This window comes from Sitophilus oryzae, unplaced genomic scaffold, assembly GCF_002938485.1.
Source record: "Sitophilus oryzae breed Bouriz unplaced genomic scaffold, Soryzae_2.0 scaffold_1657_pilon_pilon, whole genome shotgun sequence".
Taxonomy (NCBI): Eukaryota; Metazoa; Arthropoda; class Insecta; order Coleoptera; family Curculionidae; genus Sitophilus; species Sitophilus oryzae.
In genome coordinates, this window is record NW_022146344.1 from 545,066 (window position 1) to 572,322 (window position 27,257).

Genomic DNA, 27,257 nt, shown 5'->3' on the forward strand with positions numbered 1-27,257 from the left:
TGATCTTCGGATTCGTTTTGAGTATACTTGTGATACTCCTTCCAATAACATAAAGTTCGTTTTTATTTTCACCCATCTTAAACTACTGTTTTCCTAGAGAATATAATATCGCACTGCCAAATTCTTGTCTAATTTATTTTGATTTTTCTGTTTCGGTTCTTGTTATTTCAGTAAATGAACTTTTTTCTACTGAAGGTGAATAGTTATCTTTAACTGACGTGATAACTAGCTTTAACTCGTAAAAAATATGATTTTATTTCCAAATACTCCTGGAAATCGAAACAAATTGCCAAATAATATTAAAATAATTGTGAATTTACTCTTTACCTTGGCGCAATAGATAGAAAACACCTGTGAATTGTGCCTATGCTTTTAAATGTATCACACTTTTTCAATTAAATAAAATACAAGACATGTAAAGTTTAAGAGAATATATGAAATGTAGCATTACTTTAATTAATTTGATATATTCCATATGATGCTAAATCGATGATGTTGCAACCTGTAGATTCTAGAATCTATGTTTGGTTATTCATCTGTTAAAATAGTGCGATAATAATATCGATAAAAGTAATACCATTACAAGATGTAATGCAATGAAACCTAAGATCTAAATTACATTTAGTATTAATTATTATATTAAATATTAAATCGACATGAATATTCTTAACAATCTAACTACTAAACATAGTCTGTACGATATTATTTAAGATGTACGTTATTGTTTAAGACTGTAAATGTTTTAAATGTTAAATGTAAAACTAGAACTTAAATCTACACTTAGCTGTTCTTTATGTAATCTTGCTTAAAACAATAACAGCGTGAGGTGGTCTCGCATCTCTGTACTCAGCCATCCAGCACAACCAAAGGGGCCAGAATGAGGACACCATGAATTGATACAGCCGTAACTAACTAGCTTATAGCTGGGAACGAAGCAGCATGGGACTCAAGCTACATCCACGCTGTGGCACTTATATGTAAGAAAAAATGGTTCTTACTGGGGACACTCGTCCACAGGACATCCATACATAAGATAATGTCCGTACATAAGACACTACCCGTACCTTGGACGCTAAAAATATGAAACTCTTGTTTAAAACCAAACAAGGTCTAATAAACAAAATAAACCTACCTCGAAATACTTCCGAGGGCTCAATAAATAACAAACAACCTGTCCTTTCTTCCATGTGACATTCTGGAGGACAAAAGAAAAGGGACGCCAACGTGCCAGCAAAATACAAATACAAGTTGGGACATCCGTAACTCTACCCTAAAAATATTCAATAATAATATCGAATCTATAAAAGGTAATAACTCATCTTTACCTGTAGCCTCGAAATAGCAGCTGATTCAGATTATACAGCAAGATTTAAATAATCACCATTTCTAAAAGCTGGGATACAACAGAGCGTCAAAACAAAGTGAGGTTAAGCACGGAGAGAGTTGACAGAAGCGATGTTGACAGAGCCTCCTCAGAGCGATAACAGGGTTGTGTCGAACGATAACAGGGTTGGCGACTAGGGAACGTAAAAATTACGCGTCAAATAAACTATCCGGCCTGAACGAGAGGGAATCCGGTGATGATAGGCCAGACATCATATATTATATACAAAGACATGTAACGAACTAAAAACGTTACAGTATCTATATTTTCTCGTTATAGCTTATTTCTGTCCATACGCTAAAAAAATATCTGCAAACCACACTTTCAACATTCAACAAGCCTCACATATAGAACTGTGATATATTTATCATGCCAGGTCCAGACCAAGCAGACAAAATAACGACAAGACAGAAACATTCATGTTTTACGACAAAATTGTGACAAATCCAATACATTTCTGCGACATTTTTGTCTCACTTTTGTTTTGTTTCAAAATTCGGATTCTTTTCAATGTCCTGTCTCGAGTCGGTAAAGATCAAAGTGTCTATATTTTGTTCGTATATTTTACAAGTTGTCGGCCCAGTGTGGATGGCGTCTGCTGCCAACAGTAGGAGACCAGTAAAATTACACATGGTTAATAAAACTCATTTGCAACCACTAAACTTTTGACTTGTACATTAGTCCTGGCGGTGTGGTCAATTTGTCTCAAAGTTTGTCTTGTCAGAAGTCCCCATTTTTTGTCGCAAGTTTGTCTTGTTTTTGTCTCAAAATCGTGTTTACTTTTTCTCGCCTTGGTTTGGACCCGATATCGGCATCAGGAACAGGAACTGTTTCTGAATTGTTCCTGTTTAGGCACACGGGCTTCAGTATACAAACTGGTTTTGGTATGAATAGTTATATTTTAAAATATGTTTTCTTTTTTTTCAGGTGAGTGCAAGACACAAGAGTGGCAAGGATGTTTAGTAAGTTAACTTATTTATTTACAAATTATGAATATTAATTAAATAATCTAAAGTGTTTTAATTTTATATTTCTTTTGTATTTATTTCTTACACAAAATATTTTTTAAAACGGACGATGACAAAATAATCAAGATATACATAGGTATAGTATATTTTTCTAAAATGCTTCTGTATTATTATAAGCCATGGATACAAATTTTTCAGTAGCTCTTACATATAAAAAAATTGCATAAACTAAAAACTAAGAAAATCCATCTTTGGAAGCAAAATAAAAAATATGGAAGATATTTTAAATGCCTAAATATAGGTTTATATTTCGATAATAGACTGCCTGAGAACGATAACTCTTTGTTGGTGTAGTTAGAGCTAAATAAACCCTTGACTGTGGGTCTTTAGAGTATATTATTATCTAACGAAAACTTTTATCAAAATTTCAACTGGTAACTAAACGTATCAGTGAAATATTTTGTTTGTAGTATTTTTCATTAGAATAATTATATTTTCATATTTGATGTTCATTTTTTCTACATTTCATTTCGATGAGATGCCCTTAAGATAAGCCCGTAACACTCAAAGATATTAAAACCAAAAAATTTCGAACTTCCATTGTCTTTATTTATTTTGATTAACACGACGCGACGTTTCGGTCAAAAGGATCACTGACCGTTATCATGTGTAACTGCGTTTACACTTTTTTTTAAACTGAGTTTACAGTTGATAACGGTCAGTGATCTTTCTGACCGAAACGTTGTGTTATAAAATATAAATAAAGAAAAAAGTCCGAAATTCTTTTAGTTTAAATACTGAATCATTGTCTACCACATTCAAAGAAACCTCAAAGATGTTTTATTGGCTATCAAATTTATGTACGGATAAAGACCTATTGAAAAAGTTTATAGTCGTAGATTGGAAATCCAGTAAAAACTAACATTTTGATTTTACTTTTTATTCTTTCTGTGGCGTTATATAAAGACTTTGCATGTATAGTAAAATTTGTTTTACCTTGTGAAGGTTATACGATTTATATATTGTATTATTACCCACATATATGTCATATCAATTAAACTTTGATTTACGTAATCGGGGGCGCGATTTTTAAATTAATTGTTGCCAACGATGGATTCGTGCTGATTAACTGGAATTTAAATTTCGCGCTGGGGATTCAAGTGGTATCTTTGCTGTAAAAAATGTCAAGTTGCCGCATTTATTTATTTATTTCCTGACATTGTCATTGGTTTTGACACTTTAGTTTTGTATTACGAGTATTTGGTTTAAATAAATATAGGGATATTATAATAACTTTGGTTGCACATCATAATACGACCACCAGCAAACTCCATAAGACGACCGACGCACAGAGGGGATTTTTTCCAAATTCGTGGCCAAAATTTAAAATTCTGAAATGAGCAATATTCTCATAATTAATATTTAAAATGAAAGGCAATATATCTATCTATAAGCTAAAAAAAAATATTATAAATTTTCACCGTACTCTTTACTTACGTTGATCCAAAGTTAGCCTTGGCAAGACAAAATCTTATGCTGGCTGTCATTACTTAAATTTTCGTTACTAATGACGTTTGGTTTTATTGCGTTTCCAATAATTTTTTGCGAAAAGTGAAACATGGATTGTGTACCTTCATGTATGTAGAATAATATAATATTTTACTTAGTAGTATTTTAAAAATGCATATATAAACTTTTACTGGTTTTGTTTTCTATTGTTCAAAATGAAAAAAGAAAAAAATAAGCGTTCATTCGGTTAAGCATTTGGTACCCTATTAATGCGTATTAAGCTCAATGCTTTTCACTGTCTTATTTATCAATGCTTAATCTTATTAACTGTGTTAAAACTGACTGCTAGTCTTGGCTAATCTGTTCAAAATAACAGATTTTTGGCTCTAAACGTAATGTGAAATCTACTTATATAATAGAATAAACTGTCTCACTAACAGCCACTTGCATCAATATTTTTTTAAGGGACCGTTAGGTTAAGGGTCTTTTAAGTACCATTTTAACACTGATTGATGAACTGTACGTCAAGTCAAATAAATGGCACCTTTAAATTTAATTGTCTCTTAGTTAATGGACACTTAAAAAAATGTCTGTGAAAATGACTGTAAGTGACGGCTATAGGTTTGGTTTGGTTTGGTTTGGTACATATCAATGCACAGCTTAAACCTCTGGGTCTAAAGACTTGAAATTTTGCACAAAGATTTCTTATACAAAGTAGGCGAGCAATAAGAAAGAATTTTATAAAACTTGAATTTAAAGGGGTTGTAACCACCCTTTCAATATTGAAATATTTTTTATTTAAGAAACCACTGGTTTCGCGACAAAATGCTTGAACACGTATTTTTTATTTTGACATACGAAGATATTTTTTTCCACAACGATTGTCCCATAGGGGGTGAATATAACCCCCTTCTCATCAAGCTGAAACCAATGGGAGTAAAAAGCTGAATTTGGGCTTACATATAGATTGTTAGGTGTAGAGGTTCAATAAGTAGGGATTTTTCGAAACCCAAATTTTAAGAGATGATTTTTTACCCCTTAAATAATTTTTATTTAAAAAAAAAACATTGATTTTGGTGCAAAGTGATAGGAAATACGCGTTCAACCATTTTTCTGCAAAATTAACTATTTTTTAAAATAAAACATATTTTAGGGGTTGTATCACACCCTTAAAATTCATATGTATTGAAAATGAAAAACATAAGAACAATTTCCAAAAAATATATGTTTAAAGATGAAAACTACTGAATATTTTCTTCTAATAATTAATATTACCTCTGTTTCGAACTTTGCAATTTTTATCACCCTGTATAGCATCAAAGTGTATAATAAACATTTTCTTAGTAAATATGACTCACTTTTAATGTAAATACTAGTTTTGAAAAGAAATAGTAAGTTTATCCTACAAAAATCATTTTGGCCACGAATTTGGAAAAAATCCCCTCTGTGCGACGCATGGTGTCATTGATGACGTGCAACCAAAGTTGTTTTAATTTCCGTATATAGTAAAATAAAACACTTATTTTAATTATAGTTAATCACTGTTTAGCCTTTAAACAAAGTTTATACAAACGGTGCAAGTGGGCATAAATCACCACAATACACCAAAACACTTTTAGTTTTACACTGGACGCGCGTATCGCTAACCATGTTGGCATTATCAGCAGATGATTATAAACTGCTGATGATGCTAACATGGTTAGCGAAAAGCGCGTCCAGTGTAAAAGTAAAAGTGTTTTGGTGTATTGTGGTGATTTAGGGTTTTATTTTGCTGTGTAACACCAAAGGTTCCAACCGAGGTTCCAACCCTCAACTGTAATTCCCGTATATTGTGTTGTGATACTTTAACCTTGAAAATGTTTACTAGCAGACTTTGCAGTTGAACATTGTTCTTTTTAGTACCTCTTTTAGTGCGAAGTTTACACTTAATAGCTGTAAAACCTCATCGCAACTTTATTAGAATATTTTGAACGGGAAAGCGGTAGTAATGGCCCTTTATGTCCCTTAAATGTTGTTAGGGATCGAGTTTTGTTGATGTAAACTGTTTATATATTTATAATTAATTTATTTTTGTTTCCTAAAATATTTTGATTAAGAGAAAATATATAAACGTGGGCAACACTGCTGTCAATCTTAATCACGTGACTAAAAGTTTATTTGGTATGTACTGTACTTTTGAAGTGAAACTTCTTTACGCACGATGAGAGTAAAAATTGAAGGCCGCGACACACGAGACTTGAGAGGAAAAGTGGTAACGATCGGAGGTTATGACGGAACGTCGTAACTCGGGCCGCATGTGAACTAGGGGGCTAAAACTCGGAGTGTATATGGGGGCTCGAAGAACTTCTTTTCGTGCACTACGAAACCCCATCAAAAAAAATGAATCAAATCAAAAAATCGTCCGATTTAAATGAAATTTGGGATGTCAATAGATTGGACCAAGGCCAACTCAACCATGTACGACATGTTAAGTTTGACGTAAGAAACGTCAAAAGTTGATGTCGTCCGATCGCGACCAAATTTGGTGGGTAGGCTATATGAGCGAAGGTGCACACAGTGCAAGAAACACGTTCCCACCCTGCAAATTTGGATATGAAGTTTCGTTTACAGCTTCATCAGGGTGGGACTAACGATTTGATATTGAAGAAAAATGTGGGTCGATTTCGGCATAATTGGAGACGGGCCCTCGACGACGTTTGGAACCGATGCATGCCTCTAAGTACTATATGGACGAAATCATCAGGAGTTTTCTTAATTATGGGTCGATTTGACGGAAGTAAGAAGTTTCACTTCAAATATGCGTACATAGTGCACACACATTTTTTTTATATTTATTTACTTGATACTCCACTAACTTATTTTAATTTAATTTTACTAAAACCGTATATTTTTCACTTAAGTTATTTTCTCCCTGGCCTTAGAATTCTTGGGGTGTTTGTCCTGTTTAACGTTCTAAACAAATTAGCATATTTTTTCTCGGGACGTGTCATCATTACAGATACATTTGCGTATTTCTAATTAAGAAGCTGGGACTGTCTCAAATTAATTACGGATGAGTAATTCTATTAAAATTATTAGACAATTTTTTGTGGATATTAATGTTTTTTATTACGTACTTGAGGCTAGATGTTTACTATTCATCTTTCTCTATTTTTTTATCGTCTCGATGAATTTTTTTTTATACGAAAATTACTATTTTGTATTTGCATTAAATTGAACGTCTTACTAACAGTCGAAAAATGTTAAAGATGTTAAAATAATCTTCTAAATGTGTTTTTACCTATATTTTATATATTGCTTACCTTTATATATAGCCTATAGTCAAAGGAAGTCTTGTGTCGGGGTTCACATGTCTAGGAGTGAATCTCTATGGTAGTATGTCCCAGAGAGAAAAATGCGAAATATTTATTATAAACTTACGTGCATAGAAATCGACCCACTGTAAACTTTTGACTTTAACTGTGTCTTTTAGAATCCATTTATCAGACCAAGCAAAAAATATGAGCTGTTCCAAAGACAATTTAACATGCTTTAATATGAGCATAAATTTATCCAAAGTACTTATCGTTTATAAACGTAGCAACGGGTAAACAAATGAAAGGCATTTGTTTTGTGGTGACAATAAGAATAAAAAACTTATCAAATATTGCAATTACTACTTTACTGTTACTTTGTAATCGAAATTTGCACATTGTTCTTTCATTGTTTGATTTGTTGTGTTCCATTGTTTGATTAGTGTTTCAATTTAATGCATACATCACGGAAAACATTGCGAAAGTAATCGCTTTAGTTGAAAATGGACTTAAACAGAAAGGTGTAGCTCGGCAACTGCATATGACACGCGGAGCGGTTCGAAGAGTGTGTGAACGATATGAGGAGACCCGATCCTTTCGTAGGCGACCTGAAACTGGTGGAAAGATATATACAACCGATCGTGATGACCGCTTTATTGTGTCAACAATATTAAGAAATCGGCATCTTAATGCTATTCAGGTGCAACAACAGCTTCGTGAAACACGAGGAGTGACTGTTAGTCAGGGGACAGTAAGACGAAGATTGAAGGAAAGTAACATGACCCCCAAAACACCCGCAATTGGTCCAAAACTTACCCCAGCTCATCGTCAAACACGCCTGCCTTTTGCACGGAACATCTGAATTGACCACTAACTAGAACAATAGGAATGTGTTTTTATCTCAGATGAGACCACGATATGCTACTATGGTAGCGACCGAAGAAGAAAAGTGTTCCAGAGGCCAGATGAGCGATTCGCAGAATGCTGCATTGAGGAGCGGATTGCTTATGGAGGTGGTTTCTGCATGATCTGGGGTACGCTAATTTCTATGACTGCGCGAACCGACCCAGTTTTTATTGGTTGGGTCGACCGTCGCGTCGGCACGGGAGAGGAGGTTTAAATGGTGGGTATATTGAGGAGATTTTAGCAGTTCATGAGGTACCTTACGTCGACTACATTGGAAGCGAATTCATTTTTATGCATGACAATGCGAGAGCACACACATCAAGAATCGTACACGATTACATTTCAGAAGTCGGTTTTCGGGTTATGGAATGGCCAGCATGCAGTCCAGACTTAAACACGATAGAAGATTTATGGGATGAGCTAAAACGAAGGATTCGTACTAGACAAAGAGCCCCAACCTCTATCCCAGAGCTCATTGTTGCAGTATAAGAAAAGTGGCTTAACATACCGCAAGCAACAATATCAAACTTGATTGAATCTATGCCAAACTGTATGAGAGAAATTGTAAGAGCAAGAGGGGGTCATACCCATTATTGAAAATTTATTATAGTTAATTGTCAATCAATAAATAAATAAATAATGGCATACATCTTACATCGGTAACAAAAAACGATAATTTGTTTCATGCATTAGCTTAATAATTTTAATCCAAAGAAACTGAAATACAAATTAATATCTCTAAACTCTTTTCAAAGAATATAAAATTGTCTTTCAAACAGTATATATTTTTTCTTTCAGCTAAAAAATATATAGTTAACTTCAAAAGTTTGCATTGGGCCGATTTCTATGCACGCAAGTGTATAATCATTTAATCTGACGTTAGCTTTCATGCGCTCGGGAAAAATACTTAGTCTTCTTTATTTATTCAATACATATTATTGTACTGAGCGTATTGACCGTAAATTTTATACGGTCGGCATCCAAGACCAGAAATGCTGAACCGGTATGCTATTTATTTTATTGTAATATTGATGGTGAAAAATACATAGATACAAAAAAAATATTTAATGTAATTTTTTTATTGTTATATAATTATCAAAATTAATGAGTTATATATATATACAGGGTGAATCTTAAATAAGTGCAAATATTTCAGGGCTGGTAGATCTTGACAAAAGGAACATATTTTCTCTTTATCATTTTTCAAATAACACCAAAATAACCGGGTTATTTTACTTTGAAAATTTCCAAAAAAATGACTTTTTGATTAAATTTTGACAACCACTGGATCTTTTCTGGGTTTTCCTTCTTGTACATTTAATCTATTGCCTATATTGTCAAGAAATTATGTGTTTAAACTAAAAACCAAAAAAAATCCAAATTTTTGTTTTCAAAAAATTCCAATTTTCCGAATTTTTTTCGCGAAAAAAAAACTTATAATCGTGTTTCTGGGGTCGAAATATACATACTACTCCTAAAAATATTTGCACTTATTTAAGACTGACCCTGTATAACGGACTTCTACGGCTATTGCCGTCTCTCCGTTCTCAATTTCCATCCTTTCCTATCAAAAACCTCGTCTTAATCTAAATTTCTCGCGGTCATCGCCTGATTGATGTTATCCCGCCAAGTCCTACTGAGCCGTCCTCTCTTTCTTCTTTCCAAAGGTGTCTATTCTAATATCTTTCTGGGCCATCTATAAAAGTTGATTCGTTTCACATGTCCAAACCGTGTTAGTGGTTTTTTTCTATGTCTTGTTGTATGTGTCTATCCATTTGAATCTACATTCGTCGTTCCCGATTCTTTCTAGTTTTGATCATCCGCAGCTTCTTCTTAAAAGATCCATTTCACTTACCAGAAGTTTATTTTTATTGCCTTTTGTAACATTTGATATTTCCGAACCGTAGAGGGTTACACTTTGGACTAGGCTACTATAAATGCGCTTTTTGTGGATCTTTTAATTTATTTATTCCAGATAAGGGAGACCAATGTACTGTTCTACCTTTATTTACTCTTTCTGGTATTTCATTATCGCTGTTTCCTATTTTATTAAATATTATTCCAAGGTAGATTTTACTAGATTTCACTCCTTTTATCGTACCAGTGTTTAAGATTAGGTCATTTATCTCCTCATTGCCTACTGTAAGGTATTCACATTTCGAGAGATTCATCTGAAGACCTGCGACCTCGTATTCTCCTTGGAGTTTTCTGACCATGTAACTGATATCTTGTTCGTCTTCAAAAATAACTATCTGATCATCTGCGAAGAAAAATGTAAATAATGTGTCATCCTCCACTCTTAGCCTCATATTTTTGCATTTTCTCATCCAATTCACAAGATCTCTGTCCAATTAGATTTTGTTGAATGTAATGTGGGAATCAACCTTTATCCGGAATATTTTAAATTCCCGTTTTACTTATACTACTCTTAATAGGACCAGTCGTATAGAAACAAACTTTATTTTATTAGATCTAGAATGCGTAGTCTTAAAGAGCAGCTCCGCTAACTTTTATGATTTGGTCGAATAAAAGGCATTAAAGTAACATATAGTTGTAATAAGACGGAGTTGATGGGCAAAAGTTTAGATGGAGAGGAAAAGTTGTCTGAGTAATATAGACAATTGTTATAGAAATTTTATTAAATGTTTTCAGATGATAATGTTGGATGATTTGTGTATGGAATGAAAACTTCTGTGCCGTTTAGCTTTTACGACGTTTTTCTGCGAACGAAGAAACATTTATTTCGGACTCAAACTTTCCCGATTTTCATAAAAAAGTTATTTCTCGAAAAAAGTCTTCTGAGTGTTTCGCCGAAGAATCGAAAAGAAAATCTACAACATAAAATAGTTATTTTATACACCGCGGCGTTAATCCAACGGAGACCAACTTGTCAGCGGTATTTTACTGATAAATTAAATTTGCCTAATGGACAAAAAAATGCTTAACGGTTCAGGAATCATCCGGCCGTCGTCGGAAGCAAAAAAAAACACAAATAAAAAAGAACAAATAAAAACTATTGAGAATATCTAACTACAACTATTAACACTTTAGTTTTTTTTCCCAACAGATGCGTCTATTTTTATTTAATTTAAAATTTTCTCAGTGTTTTTGTGTTTTTCTTTACTTCCGACGACGGGAAGAGATATACTTCTCAAAACGTTAAGCATTTTTGTCAGTTGTTAGGCAAACTGGCATGTTTATTAGTAAACCACTGCTGGTTTACTAATAAACATGCCAATTAACGCAGCAGTGTTTACAAAAAATAACTATTTTATTTTGTAAATTTTCTTACAGTGGCGAAATACCCGTAGGATTTTTTTTGAAGAGATGAATCCGCCACAGAGATATAGACATTTTTTATGGCTATTTCTTGTTTCCGATAGTTCCTATCTAAGATAAGTTGTACTCATCTTTATTCGCTAGCGTCGATTTCTCCCTGAAGGATGCTGAGATAGGTGCTTATTGGTTCGGAGTATTTAGTTTTTGACCTATATATTCTTATCCCTCTTTCTGTTTTGGTTTTGGAAGCATCGGTATGCCACGATATGGTAGGGTCTTTTAATTGCTGATTAAACGTCTCTTCCAATTTTTTTGTTGCTCATTATTACATAGAAATGAATCTCAAAGTTGTGACATATTTTAAGACTTGATTGTTATGTCACAGTTTGATGCTTTGCTCCATATTTCTAATTTTTAGGATTTAGATTAGACAGATAGATAGATGGATAGATTACACACCTCTATATTTCAAGAATATGTAACATGACATAGGCTGAAATACAGCGAAAGAAAACAAAAATATACAAAATGATTTCTTAGAGATAATGAATAAAGTAAAAAAAACACAACAAATCTAAATTCTGACTATTACCATGTAAATATCTAGAACTGCATTGAAAAACATTAAATACTTACATGGTATATACATTTTCTTTTCATTTATCTATGCCATTTAAAAATCAATAGTTGTAGTCATTTCCGGTGACACAGGAAGTGACCAAAAACAATTGAATACGTTAATCAATCCTAATATACGTCATATACCAATATACCAAATCTCGTTTTTTTCCAAATCTTTCCAAATCTAAATAAAAAAGTTATAGAGGTGAGCCACTTTTGAGGCACACCCGGTATTGCTCCAGTTTTACTAAGAACTTAAATAACTCTATTTTTAATTTTGACAATTGTGAAATGCTTTTTTTATTTCTAAGGATAAATTATTGTATGTTTTAATACAGTTGTTAAATGCTTCATCTTCGATTTTTAAACTTATGTACAAATGTACGGGGTAATTATAATTATACTTTTGGTTGGGTATAGGTATTTCTTGAGGTTTAGAGAGATTGAACATTTCTTTAAGTTATAGAGGTGAGCCACTTTTGAGGCACACCCGGTATTGCTCCAGTTTTACTAAGAACTTAAATAACTCTATTTTTAATTTTGAAAATTGTGAAATGTTTTTTTTTTATTTCTAAGGATAAATTATTGTATGTTTTAATACAGTTGTTAAATGCTTCATTTTCGATTTTTAAACTTATGTACAAATGTACGGGGTAATTATAATTATACTTTTAGTTGGGTATAGGTATTTCTTGAGGTTTAGAGAGATTGAACATTTTTTTATGCTTCCACAAAAGTAAGGTACATTCCTGAACAAAAATAGTCGGAATTGTTAATAGATTATTATTGCGAAATTTACCTCTGCAAGATTCATTTATTTTAAGATTTATCATACTACGAAGTGCCCTTTTTTGGCATATAAACAATTTATCAATGTCACTACAACTACCATATAATATTATACCGTATCTAATGTGACTTTCAACAATAACTGCATGATAAATATACCATTTTCAAAGTTTGCAAATCTAAATACTTTTTTAAAACCAGTAGGCTGTAAGTTGACTGTGAAATTTTTGTTCTAATGAGATTCATATGACATGTCCAAGTAACATTTTTGTGCTAGCAGAGACCCAAGAACTTTACATCCGATAGCGCCATTAAAATGAGGTTGCTAATATTAAATATTTCTGGTTCGACTGTGGACCCATTTTTTGACTTAAATAATATAACGTTGGTCTTTTCGTTATTTAACATCAACTGGTTTTTCAAGAACCTACCGCTCGTCACATTCAACACTATCAAGCAATTGCTGAAGATTATAGCTTACATGTGATAATTTGTTAAAGTATATATAAATAAAACCTTGTTTTAGTTAAATTAAATAAAGAAATTGAAACTCCAAAATTCTTTTAGTACGTGAACATATATAACTTCTATTGGTATATTTATATTAGACCTAAAATAGCCGAATAGAACAAAAAATTTATAAAGTTTTGATGAGACTTTTCAAAATCAAAAGAGTTCTTAACTTTAAAGTGTGAGCTTCACTCCAAAAAAACACCCCTAATACGCCCTTCGATGGGTTTTCGCTTTTTTCTCCGAACCCGTTGGTCCCACAAAATTTTTTATACTTAGATGCAGTTGCGTTAAAGCCGGCATGAAATGTACAACTATGTGCGGAACCTGTCGTGGGCAAAGTTGTTCGAATACTGAGCACATTCTAGAAACTATAGACGATGACATTATGTAGATGAAAGTATCAATGTTAGTTTAGTGGAATAGGCAATGTTTTTGTTTATATTATACAGTATTATATCTGTTGCGTTTAAGCACGTTAAAATCCCTTGGGAGCAGGGGCGCATATACGGGAGGGGTAATGGGGGTAATTACCCCTCCCAGAAAGAAATTAATTTATTTTAATTATTTCTTTGGAAAATCGACAACTATGAAACTATGAACCCTAAGGACACAAACGGTACATTGTGAGACAGGAAATTGTAGAGTGAAACAAGTCCTATAACATAGGATACAACATTTTAATGAACAGTGCTTTCCGAAAAATCAATATATTAAAACATATACGAAATAATACATATATACTGATTTCTTTCGAAAATCGACAACAATGAAACTATGAGCCCTTCCCGGACACAAACGGTACATTTTGAAACAGGGAATTGTAGAGAGAAACAAATCCTATAACATAGGATACAACATACAACATTTTAATAAACAGTTCTTTCCATAAAATCAGTAAAATGAAAAATATACGAAATAATATACATATACTGATTTCTTTCGAAAATCGATAACTATGAAACTATGAACCCTTCCCGGACACAAACGGTACATTATGAAACAGGAAATTGTAGAGAAAAACAAGCCCTATAGCATAGGATACAACATTTTAATGAACAGTGCTTTCCATAAAATCAATAAAATGAAAAATATACGAAATAATATACATGTACTGATTTCTTTCGAAAATCGACAACTATGAAACTATGAACCCTTCCCGGACACAAACGGTACATTGTGAGACAGGAAATTGAAGAGAGAAACAAGCCTTATAACATAGGATACAATATTTTAATGAACAGTTCTTTCCATAAAATCAATAAAATGAAAAATATACGAAATAATATACATGTACTGATTTCTTTCGAAAACCGACAACTATGAAATTATGAACCCTTCCCGGACACAAACGGTACATTGTTAGACTTTTTACAATTGTAGAGAGAAACAAGCCCTATAACATAGGATACAACATTTTAATGAACAGTGCCTTCCATAAAATCAATAAAATGAAAAATATACGAAATAATATACATATACTGGTTTCTTTCGAAAATCGACAACTATGAAACTATGAACCCTTCCCGGACACAAACGGTACATTATGAAACAGGAAATTGTAGAGAAAAACAAGCCCTCTACAGGGCCGTATATACGGGAGGGGTAATGGGGGTAATTACCCAGAAAGAAATTAATTAGTAAGATAAAAAATTTGGTATAAAATAAAATTGTTACAAAAAAGTTAATAATACAAATTAAAACAGAATATCCAAACCAATCCAAGTAGATTTTTTCCACAGTTACAATACCTTCCAGCAAAAATTTAATTCAAATTTAGTACTTTTTTGAATATTCACACTACCCCTCCCAGACTCAATCTCTAGATGCGCCACTGCTTGGGAGTCTATAATTTGAAAGGCGGTTATTGCTCGAAATGCATTGGATAAATGTAAATAATGAATAGAACCTTTTTTGTAGCAAATTTTATGGGAAATATTTTTGACAAGAATACATTTTCTGTGCGACTAATGGTTTTCGAGAAAAACGAGAAAAACCACCGCAGTGCCTATTGGGGGTTTTTGATTTTTTGACTCTTTTGATTTTAAAAAATCTCCCTTTAGTACGTATAACCTCAACATATCAAAACTTTATAATTTTTTTTTCTAAATATGCTAATATCAATGTACTATATAGGATTATCTGCGTTTTGCTTTTTATCCATATACCATCTTGATATATTGTTAACGAGTGAAGAGGGTAAACCATAAGCAGCACCGTTAAGGCTGTTACTGCCGTTCAACACTAAATTTATTTGAATACCGCGCTGTGTATATAATTTAAGTTAATCTGTTAAATATATTGTTCTCGGGGTCTGAGATTTTAGAAAATAGCATATGTTTTATCCTAAGTACGTAGCCGGGTTTATGTAAGAAATTAGTGAGGCCATAAAACCGCTAACAAAACCAGAGCCTCTCATTTTCGAGACAATTTAGGGTCTAGACTAATGGGTTTAAGAAAATGTTAAACGAGGATTGATGACATCTGTTTTATCCTTGCTTCACGGCATTTTGTTTATAATCATATTGTTTTCTGTCTGTCAAGGGGCTGATAGCAGCGTTGTATTGATTCATCATAAAATGAATAGAGGACCTGAACCTTAATATTAACTGACTTGGCAAACATTGTTTTGCGATATAAATATTTTTATGGGAGAACAGTCATTTTTATTCACAGGGTTGAAAATTATTGAATTTGTAGAAGGGTGAAAATTTAGGATTGTATGAATTTTTAATTCCACTTCATAAAAAAAATAAAAATAAAAAATTTTGTCCACCACAATTTTTGGACCATTCTTATCACATAGGCGTACAAGAAATAGGTAACAACCTGTTCTCAGACCTAATGAATATACATATAAACTTACATCAAAATCGGTTAAGCCGTTTCGGAGGAATAAAATAAAACTGCGATAGAAGTATTTTATATATTATGGTGCGTTCTCACGACTCGTGTACTTGGCATGTATTTTTATTGGCCTTATTGGTAACTTAGAAATTTTATATAGATGCCCGACGCACCATGTATACCCTGTATAACAATTACAAATGTTTGTTAAGTACGCAGGTCGTGAGAATACGCCTTTGTACAGGGTTGTTCACCACATACGACACGGAGTATTGTAGCTAAACGATTAGAGTTTTACAAATTGTAAGTTTTGGGTTCGTTGAAGGACTATTAGAGCTACAGTTATTTGAAAATCATTTTACAAAATACAGAGTGTCCCAAATAAGTAAAAAACATTATAGTTGTATTTTTTTTAAATGGAACACCCTATATATTATTATGCGTATTAAATGGAACACCCTGTATATTGATTAATACAATAAAGATAAATTTTATTAAGGTTTATCACACATAAACCCTTCAATGCTTCATTTCTCCAAGGGTATCAAAGTTTTTAGTACTAAATCTTTACTGAAGATTATTTATTCATCAGATATTATGTTGCAATAATAAAAATTATCCTACCTTATACAGAGTGATCAAAAATTTATATTAAATAATTACTAGATTTAAACGGCAATAACTTGTTTAATTTAAATGGAATACCCCCTATATTTTACGTTACATTAGATGACCAATTTAATTTTCTATCAAATTGTATTACACTATTTTTTACCTATCTCTTCAAGTTTTTGTAAAAAATACATTTACTTATAATTTAGACCTCATTTATCACTATAAGTACCCTGGAATATTGATACTTTAAATGTTTTAAAGCAACATATGTACACCTAACACTATTCTAACCTAACCTAAGGCAGTACACGTGTCACGTGTATTCGTCGAACCTGTTGCTATCGGTAGTTTCGCGTTAAAACGCATACCAGCTAGTTGGAGGTTAAAAACCGATAACTAAATTTGATGTATTTTTGAATGTTTTCAGGCATAAAAGCTAAGGTACGATGTAGTGACAGTATTAAATATTTTGTGATGGTATTCCAGTTGTATATTCTTTGATGCTTGTTAAAGATATTACTCTATAATAGTTAAACCCTAACTATACTTACGAGTCGGCAATGTTGCCCCGAAATCATCCTAAATTAGCTATAAGTGATAATATTATTGCTGGGTGAAGTTGGAAAATCTTGGACAATCTGAAAAATCTTGGACAGCTTTGCCCAGCTATAATATTATCACAGCTAATTTAGGATGCTTTCGGGGCAACATTGCCGACTGGTAATTATAGTTAAAGTTTAACTATTATAGAGTAATCTCTTTTTATTTATATTTTGCTTTTTCGTTTATTGTTTTTAATAACGTCTATATAACTGGATGCGTTATATAAGTATTTATCTTACTATAAAATTATCAATACCAGTTACCGTCAAATTTAATTTTTATTCCAGAAAAAGTGTAAAAATGTGGGCAAAGTTGTCTACTTTTACAGTACATTTTCTTTTTTTCAGACCTAGAAACGGATGAATCTGATAACTTGCTACATAATATAGACCTCTTATTCTCACATCGTTCATATTAAAAACGATGGAGAAAGTAGTGGACAACCATATTAGAGTAAATCATCTACAGGTTAAACCACTGCACGATAGTCAGCATGCATATAGAGCGGGCAGATCCACAGAAACTGCTCTGTACCAGTTAACTGAGCTAATACAGGCAAGCCTGGATAGCAAAGAAACAGCACTTTGTGCCTTCTTGGACATTGCAGGGGCGTTTGACAATATACCTCACAAGGTGGTTAAGCGATCTCTTGAAACAAGAGGGGTGAACAGTACGATAATTCGCTGGTTTTGGGAAATGCTCTCAACACGCACAGCAGAGGCTGAGATAGGTACCAAAACTGTAGTTGTTAAAACAACGCAAGGAACTCCACAAGGTGGAGTGACCTCCCCCCTACTGTGGAGCTTGATAGTGGATGAACTACTGGAAGAATTAACTCTAGCGGGAAGACACTGCATAGGGTACGCAGATGACATAGTCATCATTGCACGGGGGAAACATGAAGGCACCCTGTGTGATATTATCCAAAGAGGACTCCGCATCGCTGAGAGATGGTGCAGGACTGTCGGGCTGAATATTAACTCAGATAAAACCGCAGTAGTGTCATTCACCAGAAAGCGAAGTTTGAAAAACTTGAAAAGAATCCATCTAGATGGAAAGGAAATACTGCCATCACAGGAAGTGAAATATCTGGGAATAACCCTGGATAGTAAACTTCTCTGGAAAAGGCATATTAAGAACATTACCAGCAAAGCCACAAAGGCTCTCATGATATGCAGAAGACTGGCCGGAAATAGGTGGGGCTGCGCCCCTAACATTTTGCGCTGGATGTATACCATGATAGTAAGACCCATGATTACTTATGGAGCAGTTGCTTGGTATACGAAACTAGAGCAACGTACAGCAAGGCAAAACCTGTGCAAAGTACAGAGACTGGCATGTATCTGCATCACAGGTGCCATGAGAATATGTCCAACAGTAGCAATGGAGGTTATTCTAGACCTAACACCACTGCATATTGTCGTCGGTAGTTATGCCAATGCGACAATGATTAGAATGATTACTGACGGAAACAGTACTGGGAGAATTTTCAGGTCTGGGGCTTGGAACACCCTCAAAAAGAAAATTCCACTTCTCCAACTCCCAGTGGATGACATCAATTGACCAAGAATTTACAACTTTGAGAAACACCTCACTGTAGTATTGAGTAACAAAAAGGATTGGAAGAAAGAAACGCTTACTTAGCATATAAAAGACCATACCATCACGTGGTATACTGATGCTTCCAAAACCAAAGCAGGGACAGGGATAGGAGTATTTCGGCCGAAAACTGAATACTCCGAACCAATGGGCACCTACCCCAGTATTCTTCAGGCAGAAATTTGCGCTATCAAAAGATGAGTACAATTTATCTTAGATAGGAACTATCGAAAACAGGAAATTGCTATCCTATCCGATAGTCTCTAGCACTTAACGCGATCGACTCAGTAACCATCAATTCGAAGTTGGTCAAAAAAAGCCTAGAGAAGCTCAATAAATTAGGCAAAGAAAATAAAGTCCTCCTACCCTGGGTGCCTGCTCACTAAGGGATAGAAGGCAATGAAAAAGCAAATGATGTAGCTAGAAAAGGAGCGAACACTCCACTAACTGGACCAGAACTGTTCTGTTTTCCAAACGGGAACCAACTGAAAGCGGAACTGAAGACTCCATCCGTAACTTGGAATGGGTGTCCTCCAACGGTCTAAGACACTCGAAAAAGTTCCTTAGAACTTATGACCGAGAAAAATCAAAGGTTTTCCTTGATTTAAGTAAAAACAATCTTCGGATTTTCACGGGGTTTCTAACAGGACACTGTCTTCTCAACGAACACCTCAGTAGGCTGAAACTGTGAAACAACGGCGAATGCAGATTTTGTGGGGAAAATGGGGAAACACCAGAACACCTTATCACTGTGTGCACCGAGACGACGACCATTCGTTCCATGAACCTTGGTACGTCTGATGTCGAGGATGGAGAGCTGGCCTCTGTGGAGCCGTCTCAGATACTGGCTTTTCTTAAAGCCCTGAGACTGTATGATGAGTTATAACTCGTTAAAACTCAAGAAAGGGGAACACACAATAGATCTATAAGGTCGCGGTGATTAACTTCCCTCCTAAACATTCTACATTCTAGACCTCTTATTTCATGGTAACTAGTTTTTTGAAAATAAATAATATTATAATAATATTAATAAATAATATTAAATTTTCGAGAAACAAGGATCAACTCTAATTTCCATAAAACAGTGTCCGTTGTAGATAAATATAGTGCTCTCCAACTTAATAAGTACAACTACAAAAACATACCCACAAAACATGAGAGAACTGAAATGTGGAAAGCGAAACCGTTGCACGGGAAATATCCTAACAGGATTACAACTTCAGATAAGAAATTATCAACAATTTAGCTGCGCAGAAGCGTCTTGTTTCCCGAGACTTATAGTTTTATTACCGCGATACAGGATGGTGTAATTTCAACAAGGAATTACCAAAAATATATAGAAAAAGAAGCATTGACGATAAGTGCCGGTTATGTGGGAAAATGTCGGAAACCATAGAACATATCATAGCAGGATGTTCATCTATTGCCGCTACTGGATACACTAAAAGACACAACCTGACAGCAGCGATACTACACCAAGAATTAGCTTTGAATACCAAATTAAAAAGTGAAAAAGAACTATACTATAAATATATACCTCGACCGGTAGCTGAGAATAGTGAACACCTTCTTTTTTGAGGCACATCAATCATCACAGATAAACCCATTGCCGCAAATCTCCCAGATATTACCTTAGTTGTTAAAAAAGAAAAAGTTGGTTATTGTATCGATATTTCACATCCTAATGACAACAACTTAGAACAAAAGGAAAGAGAGAAGATTACTAAATACCAGGAGCTCGCTGAAGAATACAAACAGATATGTACATCAACTTAAAAAAATGATAGTAATACCGTTGGTAATATCGGCTACTGGCTCTTTTAGTAAAGATTTTTTGGCGTACCTAGAAAAAATTAAACTATTTAATCATAGACTTACTGAGTTACTCCAAAAATCTGTAACATTAGAGGCCTGCAAAATAGTAAGAAAAGTTTTGAACATTAGCGAATAGGTAATACTGGCCCGACTTAGTTACCTTGCACCTATTACTCTTACGGAGATTTGGTCTATTTGACCCCTCCTGGAAACATCCTGAAATGGAGAATAAAAAAAATAATATTAATATTTCGACTTTTTTATATTCTCATCTTTTTATATGGTCACAAAATTTCATTTCAATACCAACTGTTGTTCCCTTGGAGCATCCGCGTCGTGTGAGAGGCGCCACCCTGTACAAATCATTTTTCTAGTTTCTTTTTATCTCTGGTATTATTATCGTTTTATTTTATACTCACAGAGCTGGTCCAAAAAACTTATTTTTGGTCCGGGTCCAAGAGTATACTTATATGAAGTGTTAGGTAATCCACGTTTTATACTTGTTTTTCGCTTTCCATTAAAACGTAAATCCCAAATAAACTCTTTATCTAAAATGTGGTCCTAGATTTGGCCCGAGTTCCAAACCTAACATCTTTCTAGGACTGCAGCCCCCCATGCGCCTAAAGGGTATTATTCGACATTATCCTTTCTCCGATCTAAACGGGGGTGCTATCAGAAACACATTTTGTGTCCAACGCCCTCTACGGGCTCGTAATTGAATTATTATACACGGTTTTCCAAATTGGGTGTTTTTCAAATGGTCCTTAATCTAATCCCGTCCGAACGAATTAAATTACCGAGACCAGTTTGTCAGGATTGCCGGTCATCAATTAATCCTATTCAATCGCTAAAAGTTAATTAATCTAATACTCCTTGAAAAAAATATATCCCAAAGGACGAAACTCAATTATTTATATATTTCACTCGGTTTATAGTGCTACAAATAAAACATACTTTTTTCCATAGCAACTGTTAAAATTGCCTTATATCTATCAAAAGTAGTAGATAAAATAGTACTTTAACCGCAATTGAAGATTAAATGATATTTTAACAGCGAGGATAAGTTAAACACTTTATTTCTTCTCGCACGTTTTTGAATTGCTTCCATTTTTGAAAATTTTTGTATTCCTATTCATAAGTTATTCAGGATTTAAATGGAAGTAGTTTAGATATGGCGTTTGTCGCCTCAGCCTGAATATCTGTTGGTAATTTACTTCTTTCGTTTTGAGCTATTTCTGGCTCCAATTCAATCAGCAATCGACACGAAAGAGAATTAAAAAAATATTGACTCAAAACTGTCAACTAAAGTGACAGCTTTATTTCTTTGTCAAATTACATAGAAACCAACGCCAACCCAGCACAATATATTTTTCTACTCGTAATAAATTCCTTGAAATAAGATTATAGATGATAGAGATATGATTTAAAAAAAAAACGATATGGTCATCTTTTAACCGGTCAGGACAAGACACAAAAAACATTAGATGATCAAATCTATTTCTCTAAGGCTCCTTGATTAAAAATTAGTATTTTTGACACAGCCATGGCAGTCTAGATTGAAATTAAATTAAAATTTGGACGGTTACTGGAATTTAAATACGATTTTTTTAAAGCGAAAAAAACAAAAAGTTGACATATGATATGTCATTCTATTCAGAGTGTGATTTTCTATCGAATAAAGTAAAAATATATAGAGGGTTCCATTTAAAAATCAAAAGTTGTAGTCATTTCCGGTGAAACAGGAAGACCAAAAACAAATGAATACGACAGTCAATCCTAATTTATGTCATACTAGTTGAAGCCTGGCGCCTCCGCCACGACATCAGAAGAAAAAATACTTTTTATTTTTCTTTTGATTAAATGAAAAACAAAAAATCCGGCGACGACGGTCTTTAGAAGAGCCAATTAGCTATCTTTTAGTAAAAAAGCAACTTTCTAGAGCAAGTCGTTACTTTAGTAGAGACGACACAGATAAACATTAGCATTTTATATTACTAACATACCAAATCTCGCTTTTTTTATCTCAAAAAATAAAAAAGTTAAAAGGGTGAGCCACTTTTGAGACGCACCCGGTATATCCGAAATTTTGTTTAGCTCTACGCCGCTGTGCGATGATAGTAGTGCGATGATGTAGATAAAGAATAATGTGCCGTAATTTTGCTTTCAGTCGACAGAGTGAGTGGTTGTCGGAGACTGTTGCCAGAACATCGGATTAATCTGTAGATTTACGGATTTTGGTTATCATATATAGTTACAGAAGGTGCCCGGTGGCGTAGAGGTACAGGCTCTCGTCTACCAATCTCAAGGTCTGGGTTCGATTCCCACACCCGGCATTTCATCAGCCGACTATTTTTATTAAAATAAAAATAGTTTGGGTACCTAGGTCGACTCAGCCTTAAATGAGTACTTGGGATTCACAATCCTTGAAGCGTAGTGCTAGCCACATTACCTTCCTTGTATACCGAACGGCTCTAGTATAGCAAGCTGTACCTTGCTACTCCCAAGGCGTTAAACGCTTTATACGGGAGCTATTATTATTATTATATATAGGTACAGTTGTACAAATATAGGAAGAGACTTGGAGATAGCACCAGTCGCGTGTTAGTTTACATTTCTCACTTCTCTAGCTATACTTGTTAAGTTGTACGGTATGTTAATAATATGGATTTTCTATCATTAAATAATTCGGTATAATATTATATGATTAAACAAAGAGCGGCGTCAGAGTTGGCTTGGAAATTAAGATCACTGTTGTTTCATATGTAAAATATTATGGTAAATGTTAATAGTCGTCATTTCCAGACTTTTTTTCGATCACACGTTATATTCGGTACCTATAAAATAATGTATATTTTTGTTGTTTTTTCTATGTTAAACACGAACAGTTTTTGAATACATACAAGCAGATTTTTTATTCAAAGATATTTTTGTCAAATATATTATAGATATTTCACATTTTAATATGGCAACACTGTAGCCACCGTTCCACACCGTCTTCGATATGCCTTCGTTAGCTGAATTAGAGAAAATGAGTGTTTTATGCGTTGGCCACAGAACGAGTAGTGGCTCCACCGTACAGCACTTGAGACGTAGGGGGAAATCAAATCAGCTTTGTCACAAATTTATCCATTAGGTTGCGTATCTTCCCAATTCTTTCAAAAAACGATAATATTTTTAATTTGGACAAGTGTACCATCACTGTTATTTAGCTGATAAGGTTTTAGAAACAAAATAATTAATCCAGGTACCTTTAAAAAAATCAACTGATGATCGGATTTGACATTGATGGTGAAAATCGCTAAAGGTGACAGTAATGAAAGTATTTAAAAATGTACCTTCTAATAATTCCAAGAACACGATTTTGCAACATTTATGTTTTTTTCCGAATACCTTCGGAAGTATTCGGATTTCTTTAAAATTTTTAAAGAGTATTTTTATTGTGGACATAAAATTTCGAAACTCCTGGTAATTTGGCCTTCTTCGTATGTCTTACAGCTTCCGAGCTCCCAACAGTCATCTCAGAGAATTAAATGTAAAAAATGTTTTATATGTAGATTTTAAATAATATTGAAATGCAACAAATACATATTTTTCGAAATTTTCATTTTCGATTAAAAATTGTTGAAACAAATAAAAAATATGGATCATTGAGAATCTAATTAATCGTGACTTATACTCTTCAGCGATAAAACCAACTAAAGTTCTAAAGAATCGAGAATCTCTTAAGCACGCCCGACAGCCTACAAGTAGTCTAGTAGCTTGTTTTATTCGGATCCGTCTATAAAAAGAAGTATATCTCTCTTCAAACGCATTTGACAAATAAGAATTGTTTTTCTATTTATTTTCGTTCCCTTGGGGCCTTGCATTTTATAGAAAGGCGATTTTTCTTTGCGACGCCTTTACTTCCATCTTCTACTTCTTAGCTCTTTAAAGATAAAACGGCTCGATATCTAAGCGAAGTAGATCAGCTATTTTAATTAGGATGAAGTGAAATAAAATTATTAAAAAATAGATTTCTTGGAGACTTCGGTAGCATATTCTGCCTATAAAAATAAGTACAAGAGTTTGTATAAATGTATGTTTATGCAAATGCTTAGTTTTGGAGGTACGAGGTGTAGATCTTTCATTTTTATTTCGCATTTTTCCAAATGATTTCTTAAGTAACGTCAATATTTGGATGAAAATTGGTGTCTGGGAGTTTTTTGACATTATATATATGATTTTGATGTCAATATGACTCCTTCTTGTAGGTGGCGCCACCTACATGCGTTTTAACTATTCTGAAGAGTAATAACTTTTCGTCCGTACCAGTATAAAACTATTACAAGTGAAAAAATATATATTTTTGTGATTTTTTTTACGTAATAAATTAATATCTCTTGGTAAAAATCACCACGAGCAACCGTTCTCAAGATATTTAGAATGGAAATAGTCAATACAAGTCATTCTTAACAAAATATAAACATGTTGAGTATTTAGTTATTTGATTGAAATGATAAATTTTGGAACTTTTTACTTCTTTAAATTAATCATTGGTGCCCGTTGGTGTAAAGGTACAACTCTCGTCTACCAATCCGAAGGTTGTGGGTTCGAACACATGTATTTCCATTTCAGTGTCCTGAGGATGGAATAAATAAAGATTGACCATTAACAAAGTGTATTAATTGTAGTCCAAACCCTTCCAACTGCAACTTCACTAGTTCCTAGATTTTCTTTCTCACTAGTCAGTCGATACTACTCATAGAATGTATATACACTAGGAATATATACAATATGATCGAAAAAACGGCGTCAGCGATCATTTTATATATAAAATTATGTGGGGAATGTCATAGATGTTCATTTCCCAGCCAACTGGACGCCGTTTTTTTCGATCATACGTTAGTCCTTGACTTATTATTTTATTTACAAACCTACCTCATACTCGTATTAATAAAAAAGTGGATATCAACAGAAGGAACTTTAATTACAGATCAAATCAAATGTATACATATGTATTTATAACACAATTGTTAGGTGACATTGAACATAATACATCTTCAATTTAAATGTCTGTGAAACAGTCATAATTGGCAAAACTTTGCTAATGACATCAGAGATGACATTAAAACTTACAATTTAGAAAATCTAAAAAAAAGTAAAAAGTTACGAGATACACAACACCAATCAAACAAGATAAGTGCAATGTTTATATTATATATTCCTGATTAATTTTCGTCATTCATTTGCTGCAATTTGTCATAAACCACCAGTTTAAAAGTTTTTAATGTTTATTATTAGTATCACAATGAACTGCACGTAAACATGTCCATTCCAAGTGTTTTCATGAAAAATTATGACACTTTAAACTGCTTCAGCAAAATTATTAATAAATCACTAACACACTCACATCATAAACTATTTAATTCACATTTCTCATCAAGGAACAATTACTGTTTACATCAAATAAAAGGTTGAACTGGTGATACGTTTGTTGCTGGAACTTATATATTTTTATACACCAGTTGAAGGAAACATTTACTTTAGCAGCCTATATTTTTCTTCGGCCGTGTATGCACTAAATAGAACCCCACAATAAAACATTTTTATAATAAGAACTTAGGAAAGAATATCTAAAACCGGCATCTGATATAACCTAACTAACTTTTCAAACTCAAATTTAAGGTTTTATATTCACAATTTTAGCCACGCACATTGCTCAATTAGAAAAAAAAAACACGTTTCTAAAAGCTAACTCTGGTAAAAATATGCCCAAATATTAACTTGGCTCTATAATTTATAACAAAATAGTTATTCTTGCCATAAGAAGTTGTGTATTTCTAGTCTCAGTATCATCACATGCGCCCCTAACGGCGATTTTCGAACTTCATTTAGATCATGAAATTTGGGTCCAAAATTTTTGCGTTTGATTCGCCTCCTCCTATTAGACTCCATATACTAGCCACATTACCTTCCTTATATACCGAACGACTCTAGTATAGCAAGCTGTACCTTGCTACTCCAAAGGCGTTAAACGCTATATACGGGAGCTATTATTATTATAAATTAATCATATATTTTCCTGAAAAATGATGATAAAGCAGTTTCTGTTGAACTTTTGGCACAAAAACATTTTAAATTTATGATTTCAGTCTAATAACTCACCAGTGAGATTTTTTAACTAAAAACAAAAAAAATATCCAAAAAATTCTAAAAAGTAAAACATCTGCCCGTCTCGTCTGTCCGTCTGAGGACTCCATTCGGGTACCTTTATCCACGTGCCTAGTCCAAGAGTGCCTACTCCAATCGATCCATAATTAAGAAAAATCATGATGATTTTGTCCATTTAGGGACATCTGTTCGAAACATCGAGGGTGTACAAAAACATCCTGTAGCCCGTCCCCAATTATTCCGATATCGACCCACAGTTTTCTTCCATATCAAATCCTTAGTCCTACCCAACAAAACGTCGTATCTACCGTCGCTCACATAGCCTACCCACCAATTTTGGTTGTGATCGGACGACATCAACTTTTGACG